The sequence below is a fragment of the Eretmochelys imbricata genome, chromosome 1, assembly GCF_965152235.1.
Source record: "Eretmochelys imbricata isolate rEreImb1 chromosome 1, rEreImb1.hap1, whole genome shotgun sequence".
Taxonomy (NCBI): Eukaryota; Metazoa; Chordata; order Testudines; family Cheloniidae; genus Eretmochelys; species Eretmochelys imbricata.
This window is the reverse complement of record NC_135572.1, coordinates 127,748,194-127,757,433: the sequence shown is the minus strand read 5'-3', so window position 1 is coordinate 127,757,433 and position 9,240 is coordinate 127,748,194.

The following is a 9,240-nucleotide window of genomic DNA, read 5'->3' as shown; positions in this document are numbered from 1 at the left end:
ATATTACCTCACCCATTTGGTCTTTCTAATATCCTTGACTGGCATGACTACAACACTGCATACATCATAACAAAGGTGGCATTTTTCAATTGAAGAGGAAAACTAATTGCAATAAACAAACACATGAAAGAAATCAAATGGATGAAGGGAGAGAGAAGGAGGATATGGATGCACTGTACTTCAGAACAAACAATACTGACACTTGGCATGTAAGGAGCCTTATTTGCTTTCTCTTGGAATTGATTTGCAATGTTGCACAAAGCCATCAAAAAATTGGATGCCACAAAGAATTTGTGCATTTCACAATACCTAGAACACTGATTTGATTTTAAGATACTTATAGCAATGTATTCCCAAATAGAAATATTAGCTAACAACAAAGCCTCCTTTAAGCTATCCACACTGGATTTTCCAAAAGCAAATTCAGTGGATTCATTTTCATTTGATAGACTTTGGCTGTTAGGCACCAACACACTTTTCTTAGTAGAGAAACTGTTTGCTACTAACAATGGCCCATTAAGAGTCAATGTAAGGGATTCCTTTTTTTCCCCTCATCCAGCACAATTATTGACTTCTCACAGTCTTTAAAGACTTCACTAAAATTCCTTCCTTTCTGCAGTACCATGAACTGCAACAGATTCTTTTTGAGCTCTAGTGATGTTTAGAACCAACTTTGGTATAAAAGACAAATTAACAAACTCCTTCTGATTTTTCACTCAAATTCAGAACTACCTCCAGCCCATCAGGAAGAATTTCACACAACTTCCTTTTAGGCAAGCTTCTAGACTCCACAGTCAAAAGTTGAGAGGCATTCCCTTCCCCTTTGCAGCTTTTCTTGCAGACAACATGCAGGTTACCAGGCTCAACACACAAGTTTCCATTCTTTCAGTGGGTAACACAGTCAAATCACCTTTATGCTTTCCTTGTGCCCTGGTCATGATATAAACCTAACCAGACACGGTTGTCATATCTTTACCCAGCAACACACTAGCAACAAGCAAAATAGAAGCACCAGAATCTCCTGGTCCCTGGGACCTACTTATGATATCACCTGGATGCAAGTTGGTTACAATGTCATTCTCCCTAGCCAATACAAACTTAGGGACACTTCCTTCCTGGGCTTCAGTTGTGTCCAAAATCAACTCTGAGACATTTGATAAATTTTTAACCATCATAGGTTGACAGGCTTCTTCTGTCTGCTCCACAAAGAACTAGAGAAACATTCTTCTTTAGCAAACACATTGCAATTCTCAACAGACAAACAATTTGAGAGATCCTTTCTTTTGTCCCAGTACCCATGGCTGTCTACAGACAAATACTTGGAAAGTGGGACAGCTTCCTTAACAGGCAAGTTGCCAGTGCCACTCCCAACAGACAAACTGTTGCTTTCCACAGGCAGTGGTGGCTCATACTGAACTACCTTAAGCAAATCTCTTTTATATTGTCTAGGCTCACTTTCATAAGCTTCGCTTGCCAACAATTCAGTATCTACACAAAATGTACCCTCTTCTTCCACAGTTAGGGTATTAACCTGACCATCAACTTTAATTTGCTCCAGAGAAACATTTTCCTGAGCAATGAGTTCTTTCTCTGCCTTATCTAATGCCAGATTCACTTCTGAGATATTAGACATTCAGAAATTTCTTCCACATATAAACTGCTTTTCTGGTCAGTCAAATACCTACTTTCCTCAGACAAACATTTGGAGAAACCCTCCATAGGCAAGTCGTTGCCTGTAATAGACACAGGCTTAGGATCATTTCTTTCCTGTGACTGGTTCATGATATTAACTTGACTGCACAAAGCTTTAAGATAATTCCCTATAAAAAGATCTGAAGGAATTGTATTTTTTGCTCCCACAATCGTGGTGCCATCAAATCCCTTCCACTAAGGGGGATTTTAGCCAAAGGCATTCTTACAAAATATTCAGATAATGTTACAACAGTTACACTTTCACTGGCAAATAATCTTTCTCCCTGACAAGTCTTGCTTCAACCAAAGTAATATCTGCTGCAGTGTCCCTCCATGCCATACACCTTATTCCATTAACTTCTGCATTGCTAATAAACTCTGTATTATTGTTCCCATATTTATGATGTAGATAACCTTCTTAAAGAATGTGTAGTATATATGTGCACGTATTATATGTACAGTATATGTGTGTATATATAGAATGTATGCAGTATTAATAATCACTCAACTTCTACAATGTTTTCTGTTTGTAGGAAAATATTTTACAGTGAACTCTGAGTAGATATTGTCTCTCAGATGTTAATAAATGAGGCCCTGATCTAATTAGCTGTTCTGTATACCAAGACAGAGCCCTAATAACTTCAATAGGTCATCAAATATTAAAATATTTCATAAAAATAAGTGAGATAGAAGAACACATTGGATGGTTGTCTCCTGTGCCATTCTTTGGAAGTGTAAGTATTTTGCAAATATTCACACTACAGTCAAGTTTCTTTTGTATTCTGCATAATTTTTATCTACTGCTCATGCCTTAATTTTTTTTTCTCTGAACAAGAGGTCACTTCTGGTTCAAGTCTATACTCCATTATTGGGGCTACACTTACAGTAATTGAGATTTATATATTTGTATATATGTATTGTTCATAAACCATAAAATATGTAGTTAATTTCTTTCTTTTGAAGCATATTTGTATTTGAGTATCTTAGAAAAGTATTCAACTAAAAATATAATTGACTCTCCTTGTGGCCCTGAACCTGACCCTCCTAAAATACACATTTCAATAAGTACATGATCAGAACCATATTTAATTTACTTATGTTTTATCACACAGTCTATATGCTTAAAGTAGACTAGACTCTAGTACTGTCCATAAATTTGTTTAAGGAAGCATTTTAGGATGATGTGTTGCTCTCTTTTTAAATTTGTGCTAAAAGTTCTGATGTAAAATTGATCTTAATCACTTAAATGTAATGGAATAATAGTAATTTATATCTAACAAAATCCAGATTGCATACTGCACTGCTTTTCTTAAGAGTAGTCTTTTCTCACTACCAACCGAAAAAAACAAAGTGACCTAAAAGCCACGCAGAAGTGATAACATATGGGGTAAATATATCTTGGAAAAGCTGTATGTAATCTCACATTCCTCTGTATCCAGCTTAGATATTTTAACTCTCCAGCTAATGTTCAAAGAATGACTTCATAAACCTCTCAGATGATTCTTTTTCTTTGAAAGTAATTGAGTTCTGTTCTCTTCCCACTTGACACTTCTGCAAAGAAATTCTCCTTCTGAAACAAGTATTCTTTCTCTTCTGTCAAATTTCCCTATACCTCTCACTGATATTTAAATCTGCTACAGAAAGTTTTACTTAATTATCACCTAACACCAGGAAATGCAGAGTCAGCTTCTTTGCTTAAATGCTTCTGAAATGGAGCATTCTGTTTTGATATTATTACCTTTAGCTCTGATCTTGCATATAGATGCACCAGTGTGGACTCTTACAGCACGTGGTATCTCACTGCAGTCAATAGTATTCCAAGTGGTGTAAAAGCCTGCTGGGTAACATTTTGTTTGCGGGACTGGGAGCTATGGGAGGAAGAATACAAGATTTTCAACTTCACATTGACTAAGGCAGGTGGAGGGCTCTTCATCAGCCACCTGAAAGCAGTCATGAAGCAGCTGGCTGGTATGTGTCAAAAACTGATTAAATCCCTTTACTGACCTGAAGAAGAACAGGTTGGTAAATACTGACACTCTCAAATACCACATGGATTCATGCTATGGTTTTCATAAAATTAATGGGAGTATGGATTATTTATTTGGGATGTGACTGCTTTGACAAAAAGAACAAATTATTTATAACACAGCTCTACCATTAGTCATTTTTTTTCTTTTCAAATAAAATGTGCTATAAAGTAGTTTCTATGAAAAAAAAACACCCAGAAAGCTTTCCTCCTGCCCCCCTCTTGAGATTTCATGTAATTTCTAGAGGCACTAATTCTGTCAAAGTACAAAAATTAGTTAAGGTGAAACTGGCTGGCTGGCCTGAATCCATCCAACCAAGACTATTAGAAGGCTATGTCATAAACTGCTGAGTTTAATCGGTTGAGTACATTACTCATATATGTAAGTACTGTAGTCTTAAATAACTGTAATCATAGTGGAATAAATCCACAGTTAGAGTGTCAGCAGACAGATACATCACAAAACATGGATCTGTTGATACACTAGAATTTATCTAGCATATCTGATCTGTGCTCCTTCTTGACAGAACTAGGTGACATAAAGCAGAATCCCAACGCTATTTTGACTGCTAATCAAATTGTACTGGAAGTACAGAGACCATGGGTGAAATCATAGACTTACTGAAGTCTATGGCAAAACTCTTTGATTTCAGTGGGGCCCGGATTCTATCCCAAAAATATTTAGAGCTCTGAACATTTGCAACAAAATTGAAAACGCTCAAGCCCCATATCCTCTAAACAATAACAGCAAGCAGTGATACTGGGTATGTCTGTAGCTTTAAAATGTTGTGCTTCTAGGGATTATCTGGTAAAGATTGTTTGGCCTTCAGTAGCCATATGAAGCACAACATCACAATGAAATTTGGTGTTCCCCAGAAACATCTCTACCAGTGAGGGCTCAGATAGCAACAGCAGTGGGCCCAGGTGCCACTATTAAATGACGAAAGGTTGGAGGTGGGGAAAATTTCAGTGAACTGTTCCAAATCACAAAAGCGTTCTGGTTTCATAGAAGGACAGAGGAAGGTTTAGGTTGTTTTTTTGGTTTAATTCACTTAACTTGGTTGAACCACATCCCATAAATAGGAAGTTTTAATCTTAAGTCGTAACTAAGGCCCAGTAGTAGGGGACACAACACTCTTAGCCAGTGAGTTAAAGAAATTCTACATAAAGTTACTAGCAGTTGCAAACAGCAGTTGAGAATGGTGGTGCCTGCCATCTGTGTAAAGTAAAACATTCCTATCCTAATGTTATGATACAAAGGCTACATTGGCATGCATACTACTGGGCTCTGTATATGCTTGTGCATGTACCCCAAACCCATGCCAAGTGTCAAAATATGTTGTGCTGGACACAAATGTACCCAAGTATACCCGCGTTCACACTGCCTTGTTCTTGTATGCAAGGTTAGCGCTAATATTTCAGGGGCGGTAACATGGGAGACACTCTAGGATCTGCCTTGCTGTGTGTTGATGGGACTGTAAACACTTCACACATCTGTCAGTGGTGGAAGACATGGAGCATAGAATCATAGAATATCAGGGTTGGAAGGGACCCCTGAAGGTCATCTAGTCCAACCCCCTGCTCGAAGCAGGACCAATTCCCAGTTAAATCATCCCAGCCAGGGCTTTGTCAAGCCTGACCTTAAAAACTTCCAAGGAAGGAGATTCCACCACCTCCCTAGGCAACGCATTCTAATGTTTCACCACCCTCTTAGTGAAAAAGTTTTTCCTAATATCCAATCTAAACCTCCCCCACTGCAACTTGAGACCATTACTCCTCGTTCTGTCATCTGCTACCATTGAGAACAGTCTAGAGCCATCCTCTTTGGAACCCCCTTTCAGGTAGTTGAAAGCAGCTATCAAATCCCCCCTCATTCTTCTCTTCTGCAGGCTAAACAATCCCAGCTCCCTCAGCCTCTCCTCATAAGTCATGTGTTCTAGACCCCTAATCATTTTTGTTGCCCTTCACTGGACTCTCTCCAATTTATCCACGTCCTTCTTGTAGTGTGGTGCCCAAAACTGGACACAGTACTCCAGATGAGGCCTCACCAATGTCGAATAGAGGGGGACGATCACGTCCCTCGATCTGCTCGCTATGCCCCTACTTATACATCCCAAAATGCCATTGGCCTTCTTGGCAACAAGGGCACACTGCTGACTCATATCCAGCTTCTCGTCCACTGTCACCCCTAGGTCCTTTTCCGCAGAACTGCTGCCTAGCCATTCGGTCCCTAGTCTGTAGCGGTGCATTGGATTCTTCCGTCCTAAGTGCAGGACCCTGCACTTATCCTTATTGAACCTCATCAGATTTCTTTTGGCCCAATCCTCCAATTTGTCTAGGTCCTTCTGTATCCTATCCCTCCCCTCCAGCGTATCTACCACTCCTCCCAGTTTAGTATCGTCCGCAAATTTGCTGAGAGTGCAATCCACACCATCCTCCAGATCATTTATGAAGATATTGAACAAAACCGGCCCCAGGACAGACCCCTGGGGCACTCCACTTGACACCGGCTGCCAACTAGACATGGAGCCATTGATCACTACCCGTTGAGCCCGACAATCTAGCCAGCTTTCTACCCACCCTATAGTGCATTCATCCAGCCCATACTTCCTTAACTTGCTGACAAGAATACTGTGGGAGACCGTGTCAAAAGCTTTGCTAAAGTCAAGGAACAATACATCCACTGCTTTCCCTTCATCCACAGAACCAGTAATCTCATGATAAAAGGCAATTAGATTAGTCAGCAAGTGACTGACAATGTGGTTCTGCTCTTGCTCGTTCATGGAGGACAAATATATGTGTGTTGCAGTACTCAGCTGGTGAGAATCTTAGGTGAATGGGCTCAGACCTTTCTGAGCCAAGGAAGGGTGACTGGGGTGGTGACTGATTCACTGTTGCCCATGACACAGACACGCAGGAGACTGCCAATGTTGTGACTGTGTGTCCATGCGTGGACCACTGCTTCTGGGTCAGAAGAACCAGCACAGTGTGATGGGATCACAGCATCTTGGAAACCTGGGATGATGAAAAGTGCTTACCAAACTTCAGAATGAGGAAGCAGATGTTCCAGGAGCTCTAGAGGAGCTGGCCCCAACCCTGCAATGGAAAAATCCTCAATTCCAGACACTCCTACAGGTGCAGAGGTGGTGGCTATTGCTCTCTGGAAGCTGACAATGCCAGACTGCTACGGGTCAGGAGCAAATCACTTTGGGGTGGGGAAGCCCACTGTCGGGGTCATGATGGTGCAGGTTTGTGAAGCTATCAACACTCTTATCTACTCACAGGTGGTCGCCATTATGAAAATTCCAGAAATGATGGCTGGGTTCCAGAGAATGGGTTTTCTAAACTGTGCAAGGACCACTGCTGGCATACTCATTTCCATACTTTTCCCACAGAAAGAAGTGAGTGAGTACATTGAACAAAAAGCTTACTATTCACTCATCCTTCAATGCCTAGTGGACTAAAAAGGCAGGTTCATGAACACTAACATTGGACACAGAGGAAGGGTTCATGTTGCCAGGGTGCTGAAGAGATTAGAACTGTACTTGAAGAGGGAGGAAGGGACATTATTCCCCAGAAATGACATCATTCTGTACAGTGTCTCCATGCCGACAGTTATTCTGGGGAACCCCACCTACCTGATGCTACCCTGACTAATGAAAACCTCCTCCAACCTCAATGACCCAGCAAAATGGGAATTTATCTTCAAACTAAGCAGCTGCAGGATGGATTTGAAAATTTTGGCCCAATTATTTAACTGAGTAGATATTTCACCATATATGATTTATCATATGTTTGATGAAACTGGCAATATTTTGAGAAGAGTATGGTGTGTGTGAGAGAGAGAAAGAGCGAACCTTCACTGTATACCACCTGGATTTTGTGGAGTTAGTCAGATTATGTTATTTCAACATAGTTTGGAGGGGGGTGGGTGTGTTTCAATCTCTATTTTCCCCCCTATAAGAATGAAAAATCAGTGTGGGTATGTGATGGGGCAGACGGGGCCCACACTGACAATAAGAGGGTAATATGAGCCTCTGGACCCAACTGGCCTTGCCCCGCTACACCTGCTGCCAATCTCAGGCATAGAGAGGGGAGTTAAAAGGAGGAGACTGAGCTCAGTTCAGGGCTTCCTAGCTCTGCTGCTTCTTATGTGAGAGAAGCCTGGTTGTGGTCCAGAGATTGAGCTGGCTTACTGGCTGGACGATCCTCATGTTAGAAGGGATGACCAAATCCTGGGGGATCAACTGAAGTGTGGATTGTGTGAAGAAAAGCCCTGAATAGAAGGGTGAATCCCACTGAGGGTTCATCATATGACCCTGTTTTGAATTTTTTTTGGGGGGGGTGGGTGGAGGTTGCTCCTGATTTCTTTTGGATCATAGCACCCTGAAAAGGGTAGGATTGAAGATTCCGTCCAGGACACTGCTACCTTGGACCTCACAGAGACAATGACCTACCAGCTGGGTGAGTCGTGGCCTGATGGGCCAGAGGGGGGTGACACCGAGACAATCCAGTCACAATGTGGGATAGAAGAACTAGTGCTCTAAAATATTTTTGAATCCTTAGAGGATAGTGATGGGAAATTGCAACTCTGCAACCAGACGACCCAACTGTGGAACACCACAAGTTTCTCATCTCTCCCTGGTCCTATTCAATATTCTTATGGAAGCATTAGAAAAAATGGTAAGAGTCAACAATATGCAAATGACACAGAACTTTATCATTCTTTCAATACTTCCTCTTATCCCAATGCCTGGCTGAGATCAGCACATGAGTGAGAAAAAGCTGGCTGAAGTTAAACCCTAACACACTGGGAAGCAGAAGGAAACATTTTGAAGAATTTACCACTACAGTGTTCACAAGTCATCAAAACTGGCAGCTGCTTAGGTGTTCTTCTGTACTCTTGGCTGCTGCTGCTGGGTTCTCACACACCACTTTTTACAAATGCCATATTACCATAGCTGCATGGCATGCTGCTGCTGACCTAGCTATAATATTCCTTTGTCACCTGCCATACAGATTATGGCCACTGGAGTTTTGCTGGCTTTGAAAACATCAGACCTTAGAAAATTGCAGCTGGTACAAAAGTTCAATGGCATGCCTCCTCAGCAAAATTACTGCAAGGAAGCACATCAGACCTGTCCTCCACTTGCTATACTGGTTTCCTATAGCTCTTCTCCATAAGGCTAGATCTTCACTGGAAATGGTTTGGTGGTAGAGCTAAATGGTATAGATATATAGTTTTGTCAATATATTTATCTACATTAGGGCTTTTGCTGATACAGAAATGTCACTCCCCTGCTCAACACTGCTGTACAACGAAAAGTTTCTAGTGTAGGCATGGCCTGGGTTTAAGGTCACAATCCTTATTTTTAAGGTGCTGAAGGGTCTAGGCTCAGAATATATAAAAAATTGCCACAGGTTCCTTGAGCTCAATCGATTTCAACCGCTCCACTTCTCAGGAAGAATGTGAGTGTCTGTTGCAAGAGTGAAGCTCGTATGACAGAGCTTTCTTGAGGGCT